Source organism: Misgurnus anguillicaudatus, chromosome 9 (genome assembly GCF_027580225.2).
Source record: "Misgurnus anguillicaudatus chromosome 9, ASM2758022v2, whole genome shotgun sequence".
NCBI classification, from domain to species: Eukaryota; Metazoa; Chordata; class Actinopteri; order Cypriniformes; family Cobitidae; genus Misgurnus; species Misgurnus anguillicaudatus.
In genome coordinates this window covers 5,682,690-5,695,121 of record NC_073345.2, presented here as the reverse complement: position 1 = coordinate 5,695,121, position 12,432 = coordinate 5,682,690, and the positions used below count along the sequence as shown (strand labels likewise).

Genomic DNA, 12,432 nt, shown 5'->3' with positions numbered 1-12,432 from the left:
AAAACATTTTGTATGGTGAGTTCGGCAGGTAGGGCTTCTAGAATAACCCTGACAGTCAAGCATTGGTGGTTCAGTGGTAGAATTCTCGCCTGCCACGCGGGAGACCCGGGTCCGATTCCCGGCCAATGCAAGTGAGGCTGCTCCTTTGTGACAACTTTGTATGAATGGTCAACGAGGAAGTCAATTTGGAAGCGGTGTGGTCAGCTGCTTTTCTGTTTTGATATGTTTGACTTTATTTCATGAAACTCAACATTTAAAAACTTGTGTTCTGGCTATGCTTTAAATTGTTGTATGGTGAGTTTGGCTGGTAGGGCTTCTAGACTAGCCCTGACAGACAAACATTGGTGATTCAGTGGTAGAATTCTTGCCTCCCACGCGGGAGACCGGGGTCCGATTCCCGGCCAATGCAAGTAAATCTGCGCCTTTATGGTACTCTTGTAAGAATGCTCCACAAGGCAGTCATTTTGGATGCAGTGTTTTTCAAATGCTCTTTTATCTGCTTTTTTGTTTTTAAACGTATCACTTGATTTAATCAAACTCAACATTTCAAAACTTCTTTTGTACGGAATCCATGTACAAAGCACATGTGGTGAGCTTGGCAGGTAGGGCTTCAAGAGGAGCCCTTGCAAGCAAACATTGATGTTCAATGGTAGAATTTACTCCTGCTTCACGGAAGACCCGGGTTTGATTCCCAGCCAATGCAAGTGAGGCTGCTCCTTTGTGACAACTTTGTAAGAATGGTCCACAAGGAAGTCAATTTGGATGCGGTGTCTTCATCTGCTTTTCTGTTTTGATATGTTTGACTTGATTTCATGAAACTCAACATTTCAAAACTTGTGTTCTGACTACGCTTAAAACATTTTATGGTGAGTTCGGCAGGTAGGGCTTCTAGAATAACCCTGACAGTCAAGCATTGGTGGTTCAGTGGTAGAATTCTCGCCTGCCACGCGGGAGACCCGGGTCCGATTCCCGGCCAATGCAAGTGAGGCTGCTCCTTTGTGACAACTTTGTATGAATGGTCAATGAGGAAGTCAATTTGGAAGCGGTGTGGTCAGCTGCTTTTCTGTTTTGATATGTTTGACTTGATTTCATGAAACTCAACATTTAAAAACTTTTGTTCTGGCTACGCTTAAACATTGTATGGTAAGTTCGGCAGGTAGGGCTTCTAGAGTAGCCCTGACACGCAAGCATTGGTGGTTCAGTGGTAGAATTCTCGCCTGCCACGCGGGAGACCCGGGTCCGATTCCCGGCCAATGCAAGTGAGAATGCTCCACAAGGCAGTCATTTTGGATGCAGTGTTTTTCAAATGCTCTTTTATCTGTTTTTGTTTTTAAACGTATCACTTGATTTAATCAAACTCAACATTTCAAAACTTCTTTTGTACGGAATCCATGTACAAAGCACATGTGGTGAGCTTGGCAGGTAGGGCTTCAAGAGGAGCCCTTGCAACCAAACATTGATGTTCAATGGTAGAATTTACTCTTGCTTCACGGAAGACCCGGGTTTGATTCCCAGCCAATGCAAGTGAGGCTGCTCCTTCATGACAACTTTGTAAGAATGGTCCACGAGGAAGTCAATTTGGATGCGGTGTGGTCAGCTGCTTTTCTGTTTTGATATGTTTGAATTGATTTCATGAAACTCAACATTTAAAAACTTGTGTTCTGGCTATGCTTTAAATTGTTTTATGGTGAGTTCGGCTGGTAGGGCTTCTAGAATAACCCTGACACGTAAGCATTGGTGGTTCAGTGGTAGAATTCTCGCCTGCCACGCGGGAGAGCCCGGGTCCGATTCCCGGCCAATGCAAGTAAGGCTGCTCCTTCGTGACAACTTTGTAAGAATGGTCCACAAGGAAGTCAATTTGGATGCGGTGTCTTCATCTGCTTTTCTGTTTTGATATGTTTGACTTGATTTCATGAAACTCAACATTTCAAAACTTGTGTTCTGACTACGCTTAAAACATTTTATGGTGAGTTCGGCAGGTAGGGCTTCTAGAATAACCCTGACAGTCAAGCATTGGTGGTTCAGTGGTAGAATTCTCGCCTGCCACGCGGGAGACCCGGGTCCGATTCCCGGCCAATGCAAGTGAGGCTGCTCCTTTGTGACAACTTTGTATGAATGGTCAACGAGGAAGTCAATTTGGAAGCGGTGTGGTCAGCTGCTTTTCTGTTTTGATATGTTTGACTTGATTTCATGAAACTCAACATTTAAAAACTTTTGTTCTGGCTACGCTTAAACATTGTATGGTAAGTTCGGCAGGTAGGGCTTCTAGACTAGCCCTGACATGCAAGCATTGGTGGTTCAGTGGTAGAATTCTCGCCTGCCACGCGGGAGACCCGGGTCCGATTCCCGGCCAATGCAAGTGAGGCTGCTCCTTCGTGACAACTTTGTAAGAATGGTCCACAAGGAATTCACTTTGGATCCGGTGTCTTCATCTGCTTTTTTATCTGCTTTTCTGTTTTGATATGTTTGACTTGATTTCATGAAACTCAACATTTCAAAACTTGTGTTCTGACTACGCTTAAAACATTTTATGGTGAGTTCGGCAGGTAGGGCTTCTAGAGTAACTCTGACAGTCAAGCATTGGTGGTTCAGTGGTAGAATTCTCGCCTGCCACGCGGGAGACCCGGTTCCGATTCCCGGCCAATGCAAGTGAGGCTGCTCCGTCGTGACAACTTTGTAAGAATGGTCCACAAGGAAGTCACTTTGGATGCGGTGTCTTCATCTGCTTTTTTATCTGCTTTTCTGTTTTGATATGTTTGACTTGATTTCATGAAACTCAACATTTCAAAACTTGTGTTCTGGCTATGCTTTAAATTGTTGTATGGTGAGTTCGGCTGGTAGGGCTTCTAGACTAGCCCTGACACGCAAGCATTGGTGGTTCAGTGGTAGAATTCTCGCCTGCCACGCGGGAGACCCGTTTCCGATTCCCGGCCAATGCAAGTGAGGCTGCTCCTTCGTGACAACTTTGTAAGAATGGTCCACAAGGAAGTCAATTTGGATGCGGTGTCTTCATCTGCTTTTCTGTTTTGATATGTTTGACTTGATTTCATGAAACTCAACATTTCAAAACTTGTGTTCTGACTACGCTTAAAACATTTTATGGTGAGTTCGGCAGGTAGGGCTTCTAGAATAACCCTGACAGTCAAGCATTGGTGGTTCAGTGGTAGAATTCTCGCCTGCCACGCGGGAGACCCGGGTCCGATTCCCGGCCAATGCAAGTGAGGCTGCTCCTTTGTGACAACTTTGTATGAATGGTCAACGAGGAAGTCAATTTGGAAGCGGTGTGGTCAGCTGCTTTTCTGTTTTGATATGTTTGACTTTATTTCATGAAACTCAACATTTAAAAACTTGTGTTCTGGCTATGCTTTAAATTGTTGTATGGTGAGTTTGGCTGGTAGGGCTTCTAGACTAGCCCTGACAGACAAACATTGGTGATTCAGTGGTAGAATTCTTGCCTCCCACGCGGGAGACCGGGGTCCGATTCCCGGCCAATGCAAGTAAATCTGCGCCTTTATGGTACTCTTGTAAGAATGCTCCACAAGGCAGTCATTTTGGATGCAGTGTTTTTCAAATGCTCTTTTATCTGCTTTTTTGTTTTTAAACGTATCACTTGATTTAATCAAACTCAACATTTCAAAACTTCTTTTGTACGGAATCCATGTACAAAGCACATGTGGTGAGCTTGGCAGGTAGGGCTTCAAGAGGAGCCCTTGCAAGCAAACATTGATGTTCAATGGTAGAATTTACTCCTGCTTCACGGAAGCCAATGCAAGTGAGGCTACTCCTTCGTGACAACTTTGTATGAATGGTCCACAAGGAAGTCAATTTGGATGCGGTGTCTTCATCTGCTTTTTTATCTGCTTTTCTGTTTTGATATGTTTGACTTGATTTCATGAAACTCAACATTTAAAAACTTGTGTTCTGGCAATGCTTTAAATTGTTGTATGGTGAGTTCGGCTGGTAGGGCTTCTAGACTAGCCCTGACACGTAAGCATTGGTGGTTCAGTGGTAGAATTCTCGCCTGCCACGCGGGAGACCCGGGTCCGATTCCCGGCCAATGCAAGTGAGGCTGCTCCTTCGTGACAACTTTGTAAGAATGGTCCACAAGGAAGTCAACTTTGGATCTGGTGTCTTCATTTGCTTTTTTATCTGCTTTTCTGTTTTGATATGTTTGACTTGATTTCATGAAACTCAACATTTCAAAACTTGTGTTCTGGCTATGCTTTAAATTGTTGTATGGTGAGTTCGGCTGGTAGGGATTCTAGACTAGACCCTGACACGCAAGCATTGGTGGTTCAGTGGTAGAATTCTCGCCTGCCACGCGGAGACCCGGGTCCGATTCCCGGCCAATGCAAGTGAGGCTGCTCCTTTGTGACAACTTTGTAAGAATGGTCCACAAGGAAGTCAATTTGGATGCGGTGTCTTCATCTGCTTTTCTGTTTTGATATGTTTGACTTGATTTCATGAAACTCAACATTTCAAAACTTGTGTTCTGGCAATGCTTTAAATTGTTGTATGGTGAGTTCGGCAGGTAGGGCTTCTAGACTAGCCCTGACAGTCAAGCATTGGTGGTTCAGTGGTAGAATTCTCGCCTGCCACGCGGGAGACCCGGGTCCGATTCCCGGCCAATGCAAGTGAGGCTGCTCCTTTGTGACAACTTTGTAAGAATGGTCCACAAGGAAGTCAATTTGGATGCGGTGTCTTCATCTGCTTTTCTGTTTTGATATGTTTGACTTGATTTCATGAAACTCAACATTTAAAAACTTGTGTTCTGGCTATGCTTTAAATTGTTGTATGGTGAGTTCGGCTGGTAGGGCTTCTAGACTAGCCCTGACTCGAAGCATTGGTGGTTCAGTGGTAGAATTCTCGCCTGCCACGCGGGAGACCCGGGTCCGATTCCCGGCCAATGCAAGTGAGGCTGCTCCTTCGTGACAACTTTGTAAGAATGGTCCACAAGGAAGTCACTTTGGATTTGGAAGCGGTGTGGTCAGCTGCTTTTCTGTTTTGATATGTTTGACTTGATTTCATGAAACTCAACATTTAAAAACTTGTGTTCTGGCTATGCTTTAAATTGTTGTATGGTGAGTTTGGCTGGTAGGGCTTCTAGACTAGCCCTGACAGACAAACATTGGTGATTCAGTGGTAGAATTCTTGCCTCCCACGCGGGAGACCGGGGTCCGATTCCCGGCCAATGCAAGTAAATCTGCGCCTTTATGGTACTCTTGTAAGAATGCTCCACAAGGCAGTCATTTTGGATGCAGTGTTTTTCAAATGCTCTTTTATCTGCTTTTTTGTTTTTAAACGTATCACTTGATTTAATCAAACTCAACATTTCAAAACTTCTTTTGTACGGAATCCATGTACAAAGCACATGTGGTGAGCTTGGCACGTAGGGCTTCAAGAGGAGCCCTTGCAAGCAAACATTGATGTTCAATGGTAGAATTTACTCCTGCCTCACGGGAGACCCGGGTTTGATTCCCAGCCAATGCAAGTGAGGCTGTTCCTTCATGACAACTTTGTAAGAATGGTCCACGAGGAAGTCAATTTGGATGCGGTGTGGTCAGCTGCTTTTCTGTTTTGATATGTTTGACTTGATTTCATGAAACTCAACATTTCAAAACTTGTGTTCTGACTACGCTTAAAACATTTTATGGTGAGTTCGGCAGGTAGGGCTTCTAGAATAACCCTGATCGTCAAGCATTGGTGGTTCAGTGGTAGAATTCTCGCCTGCCACGCGGGAGACCTGGGTCCGATTCCCGGCCAATGCAAGTGAGGCTGCTCCTTTGTGACAACTTTGTATGAATGGTCAATGAGGAAGTCAATTTGGAAGCGGTGTGGTCAGCTGCTTTTCTGTTTTGATATGTTTGACTTGATTTCATGAAACTCAACATTTAAAAACTTTTGTTCTGGCTACGCTTAAACATTGTATGGTAAGTTCGGCAGGTAGGGCTTCTAGAGTAGCCCTGACACGCAAGCATTGGTGGTTCAGTGGTAGAATTCTCGCCTGCCACGCGGGAGACCCGGGTCCGATTCCCGGCCAATGCAATTGAGAATGCTCCACAAGGCAGTCATTTTGGATGCAGTGTTTTTCAAATGCTCTTTTATCTGTTTTTGTTTTTAAACGTATCACTTGATTTAATCAAACTCAACATTTCAAAACTTCTTTTGTACGGAATCCATGTACAAAGCACATGTGGTGAGCTTGGCAGGTAGGGCTTCAAGAGGAGCCCTTGCAACCAAACATTGATGTTCAATGGTAGAATTTACTCTTGCTTCACGGAAGACCCGGGTTTGATTCCCAGCCAATGCAAGTGAGGCTGCTCCTTCATGACAACTTTGTAAGAATGGTCCACGAGGAAGTCAATTTGGATGCGGTGTGGTCAGCTGCTTTTCTGTTTTGATATGTTTGAATTGATTTCATGAAACTCAACATTTAAAAACTTGTGTTCTGGCTATGCTTTAAATTGTTTTATGGTGAGTTCGGCTGGTAGGGCTTCTAGAATAACCCTGACACGTAAGCATTGGTGGTTCAGTGGTAGAATTCTCGCCTGCCACGCGGGAGAGCCGGGTCCGATTCCCGGCCAATGCAAGTAAGGCTGCTCCTTCGTGACAACTTTGTAAGAATGGTCCACAAGGAAGTCAATTTGGATGCGGTGTCTTCATCTGCTTTTCTGTTTTGATATGTTTGACTTGATTTCATGAAACTCAACATTTCAAAACTTGTGTTCTGACTACGCTTAAAATTTTTTATGGTGAGTTCGGCAGGTAGGGCTTCTAGAATAACCCTGACAGTCAAGCATTGGTGGTTCAGTGGTAGAATTCTCGCCTGCCACGCGGGAGACCCGGGTCCGATTCCCGGCCAATGCAAGTGAGGCTGCTCCTTTTTGACAACTTTGTATGAATGGTCAACGAGGAAGTCAATTTGGAAGCGGTGTGGTCAGCTGCTTTTCTGTTTTGATATGTTTGACTTGATTTCATGAAACTCAACATTTAAAAACTTTTGTTCTGGCTACGCTTAAACATTGTATGGTAAGTTCGGCAGGTAGGGCTTCTAGACTAGCCCTGACATGCAAGCATTGGTGGTTCAGTGGTAGAATTCTCGCCTGCCACGCGGGAGACCCGGGTCCGATTCCCGGCCAATGCAAGTGAGGCTGCTCCTTCGTGACAACTTTGTAAGAATGGTCCACAAGGAATTCACTTTGGATGCGGTGTCTTCATCTGCTTTTTTATCTGCTTTTCTGTTTTGATATGTTTGACTTGATTTCATGAAACTCAACATTTCAAAACTTGTGTTCTGACTACGCTTAAAACATTTTATGGTGAGTTCGGCAGGTAGGGCTTCTAGAGTAACTCTGACAGTCAAGCATTGGTGGTTCAGTGGTAGAATTCTCGCCTGCCACGCGGGAGACCCGGTTCCGATTCCCGGCCAATGCAAGTGAGGCTGCTCCGTCGTGACAACTTTGTAAGAATGGTCCACAAGGAAGTCACTTTGGATGCGGTGTCTTCATCTGCTTTTTTATCTGCTTTTCTGTTTTGATATGTTTGACTTGATTTCATGAAACTCAACATTTCAAAACTTGTGTTCTGGCTATGCTTTAAATTGTTGTATGGTGAGTTCGGCTGGTAGGGCTTCTAGACTAGCCCTGACACGCAAGCATTGGTGGTTCAGTGGTAGAATTCTCGCCTGCCACGCGGGAGACCCGTTTCCGATTCCCGGCCAATGCAAGTGAGGCTGCTCCTTCGTGACAACTTTGTAAGAATGGTCCACAAGGAAGTCACTTTGGATGCCGTGTCTTCATCTGCTTTTCTGTTTTGATATGTTTGACTTGATTTCATGAAACTCAACATTTCAAAACTTGTGTTCTGACTACGCTTAAAACATTTTATGGTGAGTTCGGCAGGTAGGGCTTCTAGAGTAACCCTGACAGTCAAGCATTGGTGGTTCAGTGGTAGAATTCTCGCCTGCCACGCGGGAGACCCGGGTCCGATTCCCGGCCAATGCAAGTGAGGCTGCTCCTTTGTGACAACTTTGTATGAATGGTCAACGAGGAAGTCAATTTGGAAGCGGTGTGGTCAGCTGCTTTTCTGTTTTGATATGTTTGACTTTATTTCATGAAACTCAACATTTAAAAACTTTTGTTCTGGCTATGCTTTAAATTGTTGTATGGTGAGTTTGGCTGGTAGGGCTTCTAGACTAGCCCTGACAGACAAACATTGGTGATTCAGTGGTAGAATTCTTGCCTCCCACGCGGGAGACCGGGGTCCGATTCCCGGCCAATGCAAGTAAATCTGCGCCTTTATGGTACTCTTGTAAGAATGCTCCACAAGGCAGTCATTTTGGATGCAGTGTTTTTCAAATGCTCTTTTATCTGTTTTTGTTTTTGTTTTTAAACGTATCACTTGATTTAATCAAACTCAACATTTCAAAACTTCTTTTGTACGGAATCCATGTACAAAGCACATGTGGTGAGCTTGGCAGGTAGGGCTTCAAGAGGAGCCCTTGCAACCAAACATTGATGTTCAATGGTAGAATTTACTCTTGCTTCACGGAAGCCAATGCAAGTGAGGCTACTCCTTCGTGACAACTTTGTATGAATGGTCCACAAGGAAGTCAATTTGGATGCGGTGTCTTCATCTGCTTTTTTATCTGCTTTTCTGTTTTGATATGTTTGACTTGATTTCATGAAACTCAACATTTAAAAACTTGTGTTCTGGCAATGCTTTAAATTGTTGTATGGTGAGTTCGGCTGGTAGGGCTTCTAGACTAGCCCTGACACGTAAGCATTGGTGGTTCAGTGGTAGAATTCTCGCCTGCCACGCGGGAGACCCGGGTCCGATTCCCGGCCAATGCAAGTGAGGCTGCTCCTTCGTGACAACTTTGTAAGAATGGTCCACAAGGAAGTAACTTTGGATCTGGTGTCTTCATTTGCTTTTTTATCTGCTTTTCTGTTTTGATATGTTTGACTTGATTTCATGAAACTCAACATTTCAAAACTTGTGTTCTGGCTATGCTTTAAATTGTTGTATGGTGAGTTCGGCTGGTAGGGATTCTAGACTAGACCTGACACGCAAGCATTGGTGGTTCAGTGGTAGAATTCTCGCCTGCCACGCGGAGACCCGGGTCCGATTCCCGGCCAATGCAAGTGAGGCTGCTCCTTTGTGACAACTTTGTAAGAATGGTCCACAAGGAAGTCAATTTGGATGCGGTGTCTTCATCTGCTTTTCTGTTTTGATATGTTTGACTTGATTTCATGAAACTCAACATTTCAAAACTTGTGTTCTGGCAATGCTTTAAATTGTTGTATGGTGAGTTCGGCTGGTAGGGCTTCTAGACTAGCCCTGACACGTAAGCATTGGTGGTTCAGTGGTAGAATTCTCGCCTGCCACGCGGGAGACCCGGGTCCGATTCCGGCCAATGCAAGTGAGGCTGCTCCTTTGTGACAACTTTGTAAGAATGGTCCACAAGGAAGTCAATTTGGATGCGGTGTCTTCATCTGCTTTTCTTTTTTGATATGTTTGACTTGATTTCATGAAACTCAACATTTAAAAACTTGTGTTCTGGCTATGCTTTAAATTGTTGTATGGTGAGTTCGGCTGGTAGGGCTTCTAGACTAGCCCTGACTCGAAGCATTGGTGGTTCAGTGGTAGAATTCTCGCCTGCCACGCGGGAGACCCGGGTCCGATTCCCGGCCAATGCAAGTGAGGCTGCTCCTTCGTGACAACTTTGTAAGAATGGTCCACAAGGAAGTCACTTTGGATTTGGAAGCGGTGTGGTCAGCTGCTTTTCTATTTTGATATGTTTGACTTGATTTCATGAAACTCAACATTTAAAAACTTTTGTTCTGGCTATGCTTTAAATTGTTGTATGGTGAGTTTGGCTGGTAGGGCTTCTAGACTAGCCCTGACAGACAAACATTGGTGATTCAGTGGTAGGATTCTTGCCTCCCACGCGGGAGACCAGGGTCCGATTCCCGGCCAATGCAAGTAAATCTGCGCCTTTATGGTACTCTTGTAAGAATGCTCCACAAGGCAGTCATTTTGGATGCAGTGTTTTTCAAATGCTCTTTTATCTGCTTTTTTGTTTTTAAACGTATCACTTGATTTAATCAAACTCAACATTTCAAAACTTCTTTTGTACGGAATCCATGTACAAAGCACATGTGGTGAGCTTGGCAGGTAGGGCTTCAAGAGGAGCCCTTGCAAGCAAACATTGATGTTCAATGGTAGAATTTACTTCTGCTTCACGGAAGACCCGGGTTTGATTCCCAGCCAATGCAAGTGAGGCTGCTCCTTCATGACAACTTTGTAAGAATGGTCCACGAGGAAGTCAATTTGGATGCGGTGTGGTCAGCTGCTTTTCTGTTTTGATATGTTTGACTTGATTTCATGAAACTCAACATTTCAAAACTTGTGTTCTGACTACGCTTAAAACATTTTATGGTGAGTTCGGCAGGTAGGGCTTCTAGAATAACCCTGATCGTCAAGCATTGGTGGTTCAGTGGTAGAATTCTCGCCTGCCACGCGGGAGACCTGGGTCCGATTCCCGGCCAATGCAAGTGAGGCTGCTCCTTTGTGACAACTTTGTAAGAATGGTCCACGAGGAAGTCAATTTGGATGCGGTGTGGTCAGCTGCTTTTCTGTTTTGATATGTTTGAATTGATTTCATGAAACTCAACATTTAAAAACTTGTGTTCTGGCTATGCTTTAAATTGTTTTATGGTGAGTTCGGCTGGTAGGGCTTCTAGAATAACCCTGACACGTAAGCATTGGTGGTTCAGTGGTAGAATTCTCGCCTGCCACGCGGGAGAGCCGGGTCCGATTCCCGGCCAATGCAAGTAAGGCTGCTCCTTCGTGACAACTTTGTAAGAATGGTCCACAAGGAAGTCAATTTGGATGCGGTGTCTTCATCTGCTTTTCTGTTTTGATATGTTTGACTTGATTTCATGAAACTCAACATTTCAAAACTTGTGTTCTGACTACGCTTAAAATTTTTTATGGTGAGTTCGGCAGGTAGGGCTTCTAGAATAACCCTGACAGTCAAGCATTGGTGGTTCAGTGGTAGAATTCTCGCCTGCCACGCGGGAGACCCGGGTCCGATTCCCGGCCAATGCAAGTGAGGCTGCTCCTTTTTGACAACTTTGTATGAATGGTCAACGAGGAAGTCAATTTGGAAGCGGTGTGGTCAGCTGCTTTTCTGTTTTGATATGTTTGACTTGATTTCATGAAACTCAACATTTAAAAACTTTTGTTCTGGCTACGCTTAAACATTGTATGGTAAGTTCGGCAGGTAGGGCTTCTAGACTAGCCCTGACATGCAAGCATTGGTGGTTCAGTGGTAGAATTCTCCCCTGCCACGCGGGAGACCCGGGTCCGATTCCCGGCCAATGCAAGTGAGGCTGCTCCTTCGTGACAACTTTGTAAGAATGGTCCACAAGGAATTCACTTTGGATCCGGTGTCTTCATCTGCTTTTTTATCTGCTTTTCTGTTTTGATATGTTTGACTTGATTTCATGAAACTCAACATTTCAAAACTTGTGTTCTGACTACGCTTAAAACATTTTATGGTGAGTTCGGCAGGTAGGGCTTCTAGAGTAACTCTGACAGTCAAGCATTGGTGGTTCAGTGGTAGAATTCTCGCCTGCCACGCGGGAGACCCGGTTCCGATTCCCGGCCAATGCAAGTGAGGCTGCTCCGTCGTGACAACTTTGTAAGAATGGTCCACAAGGAAGTCACTTTGGATGCGGTGTCTTCATCTGCTTTTTTATCTGCTTTTCTGTTTTGATATGTTTGACTTGATTTCATGAAACTCAACATTTCAAAACTTGTGTTCTGGCTATGCTTTAAATTGTTGTATGGTGAGTTCGGCTGGTAGGGCTTCTAGACTAGCCCTGACACGCAAGCATTGGTGGTTCAGTGGTAGAATTCTCGCCTGCCACGCGGGAGACCCGGTTCCGATTCCCGGCCAATGCAAGTGAGGCTGCTCCTTCGTGACAACTTTGTAAGAATGGTCCACAAGGAAGTCAATTTGGATGCGGTGTGGTCAGCTGCTTTTCTGTTTTGATATGTTTGACTTGATTTCATGAAACTCAACATTTAAAAACTTGTGTTCTGGCTATGCTTTAAATTGTTTTATGGTGAGTTCGGCTGGTAGGGCTTCTAGACTAGCCCTGACACACAAGCATTGGTGGTTCAGTGGTAGAATTCTCGCCTGCCACGCGGGAGACCCGGGTCCGATTCCCGGCCAATGCAAGTGAGGCTGCTCCTTCGTGACAACTTTGTAAGAATGGTCCACAAGGAATTCACTTTGGATCCGGTGTCTTCATCTGCTTTTTTATCTGCTTTTCTGTTTTGATATGTTTGACTTGATTTCATGAAACTCAACATTTCAAAACTTGTGTTCTGACTACGCTTAAAACATTTTATGGTGAGTTC

The 12,432-nt window shown here is 44.6% G+C and overlaps 17 non-coding genes across 17 annotated transcripts; all 17 read left to right on the top strand.

Annotated features, from left to right (window-relative positions):
- Window positions 1–59: 59 nt before the first annotated feature.
- trnag-gcc (transfer RNA glycine (anticodon GCC)) lies at window positions 60–130 on the top strand. The gene has a single exon. It is a non-coding gene; the product is annotated as a tRNA-Gly (tRNA).
- A 780-nt stretch (window positions 131–910) lies between these two features.
- trnag-gcc (transfer RNA glycine (anticodon GCC)) lies at window positions 911–981 on the top strand. Its single transcript has one exon. It is a non-coding gene; the product is annotated as a tRNA-Gly (tRNA).
- A 206-nt stretch (window positions 982–1,187) lies between these two features.
- trnag-gcc (transfer RNA glycine (anticodon GCC)) lies at window positions 1,188–1,258 on the top strand. Its single transcript has one exon. It is a non-coding gene; the product is annotated as a tRNA-Gly (tRNA).
- Window positions 1,259–2,010: 752 nt separating this feature from the next.
- trnag-gcc (transfer RNA glycine (anticodon GCC)) lies at window positions 2,011–2,081 on the top strand. Its single transcript has one exon. It is a non-coding gene; the product is annotated as a tRNA-Gly (tRNA).
- Window positions 2,082–2,287: 206 nt separating this feature from the next.
- trnag-gcc (transfer RNA glycine (anticodon GCC)) lies at window positions 2,288–2,358 on the top strand. The gene has a single exon. It is a non-coding gene; the product is annotated as a tRNA-Gly (tRNA).
- A 788-nt stretch (window positions 2,359–3,146) lies between these two features.
- Window positions 3,147–3,217, top strand: trnag-gcc (transfer RNA glycine (anticodon GCC)). The gene has a single exon. It is a non-coding gene; the product is annotated as a tRNA-Gly (tRNA).
- Window positions 3,218–3,991: 774 nt separating this feature from the next.
- trnag-gcc (transfer RNA glycine (anticodon GCC)) lies at window positions 3,992–4,062 on the top strand. Its single transcript has one exon. It is a non-coding gene; the product is annotated as a tRNA-Gly (tRNA).
- Window positions 4,063–4,562: 500 nt separating this feature from the next.
- On the top strand, window positions 4,563–4,633 carry trnag-gcc (transfer RNA glycine (anticodon GCC)). Its single transcript has one exon. It is a non-coding gene; the product is annotated as a tRNA-Gly (tRNA).
- A 207-nt stretch (window positions 4,634–4,840) lies between these two features.
- On the top strand, window positions 4,841–4,911 carry trnag-gcc (transfer RNA glycine (anticodon GCC)). Its single transcript has one exon. It is a non-coding gene; the product is annotated as a tRNA-Gly (tRNA).
- A 1,063-nt stretch (window positions 4,912–5,974) lies between these two features.
- On the top strand, window positions 5,975–6,045 carry trnag-gcc (transfer RNA glycine (anticodon GCC)). Its single transcript has one exon. It is a non-coding gene; the product is annotated as a tRNA-Gly (tRNA).
- Window positions 6,046–6,796: 751 nt separating this feature from the next.
- Window positions 6,797–6,867, top strand: trnag-gcc (transfer RNA glycine (anticodon GCC)). Its single transcript has one exon. It is a non-coding gene; the product is annotated as a tRNA-Gly (tRNA).
- A 206-nt stretch (window positions 6,868–7,073) lies between these two features.
- On the top strand, window positions 7,074–7,144 carry trnag-gcc (transfer RNA glycine (anticodon GCC)). The gene has a single exon. It is a non-coding gene; the product is annotated as a tRNA-Gly (tRNA).
- Window positions 7,145–7,932: 788 nt separating this feature from the next.
- trnag-gcc (transfer RNA glycine (anticodon GCC)) lies at window positions 7,933–8,003 on the top strand. Its single transcript has one exon. It is a non-coding gene; the product is annotated as a tRNA-Gly (tRNA).
- Window positions 8,004–8,781: 778 nt separating this feature from the next.
- trnag-gcc (transfer RNA glycine (anticodon GCC)) lies at window positions 8,782–8,852 on the top strand. The gene has a single exon. It is a non-coding gene; the product is annotated as a tRNA-Gly (tRNA).
- Window positions 8,853–9,627: 775 nt separating this feature from the next.
- trnag-gcc (transfer RNA glycine (anticodon GCC)) lies at window positions 9,628–9,698 on the top strand. The gene has a single exon. It is a non-coding gene; the product is annotated as a tRNA-Gly (tRNA).
- Window positions 9,699–11,041: 1,343 nt separating this feature from the next.
- On the top strand, window positions 11,042–11,112 carry trnag-gcc (transfer RNA glycine (anticodon GCC)). The gene has a single exon. It is a non-coding gene; the product is annotated as a tRNA-Gly (tRNA).
- A 1,066-nt stretch (window positions 11,113–12,178) lies between these two features.
- trnag-gcc (transfer RNA glycine (anticodon GCC)) lies at window positions 12,179–12,249 on the top strand. Its single transcript has one exon. It is a non-coding gene; the product is annotated as a tRNA-Gly (tRNA).
- The last annotated feature ends 183 nt before the right edge of the window (window positions 12,250–12,432 follow it).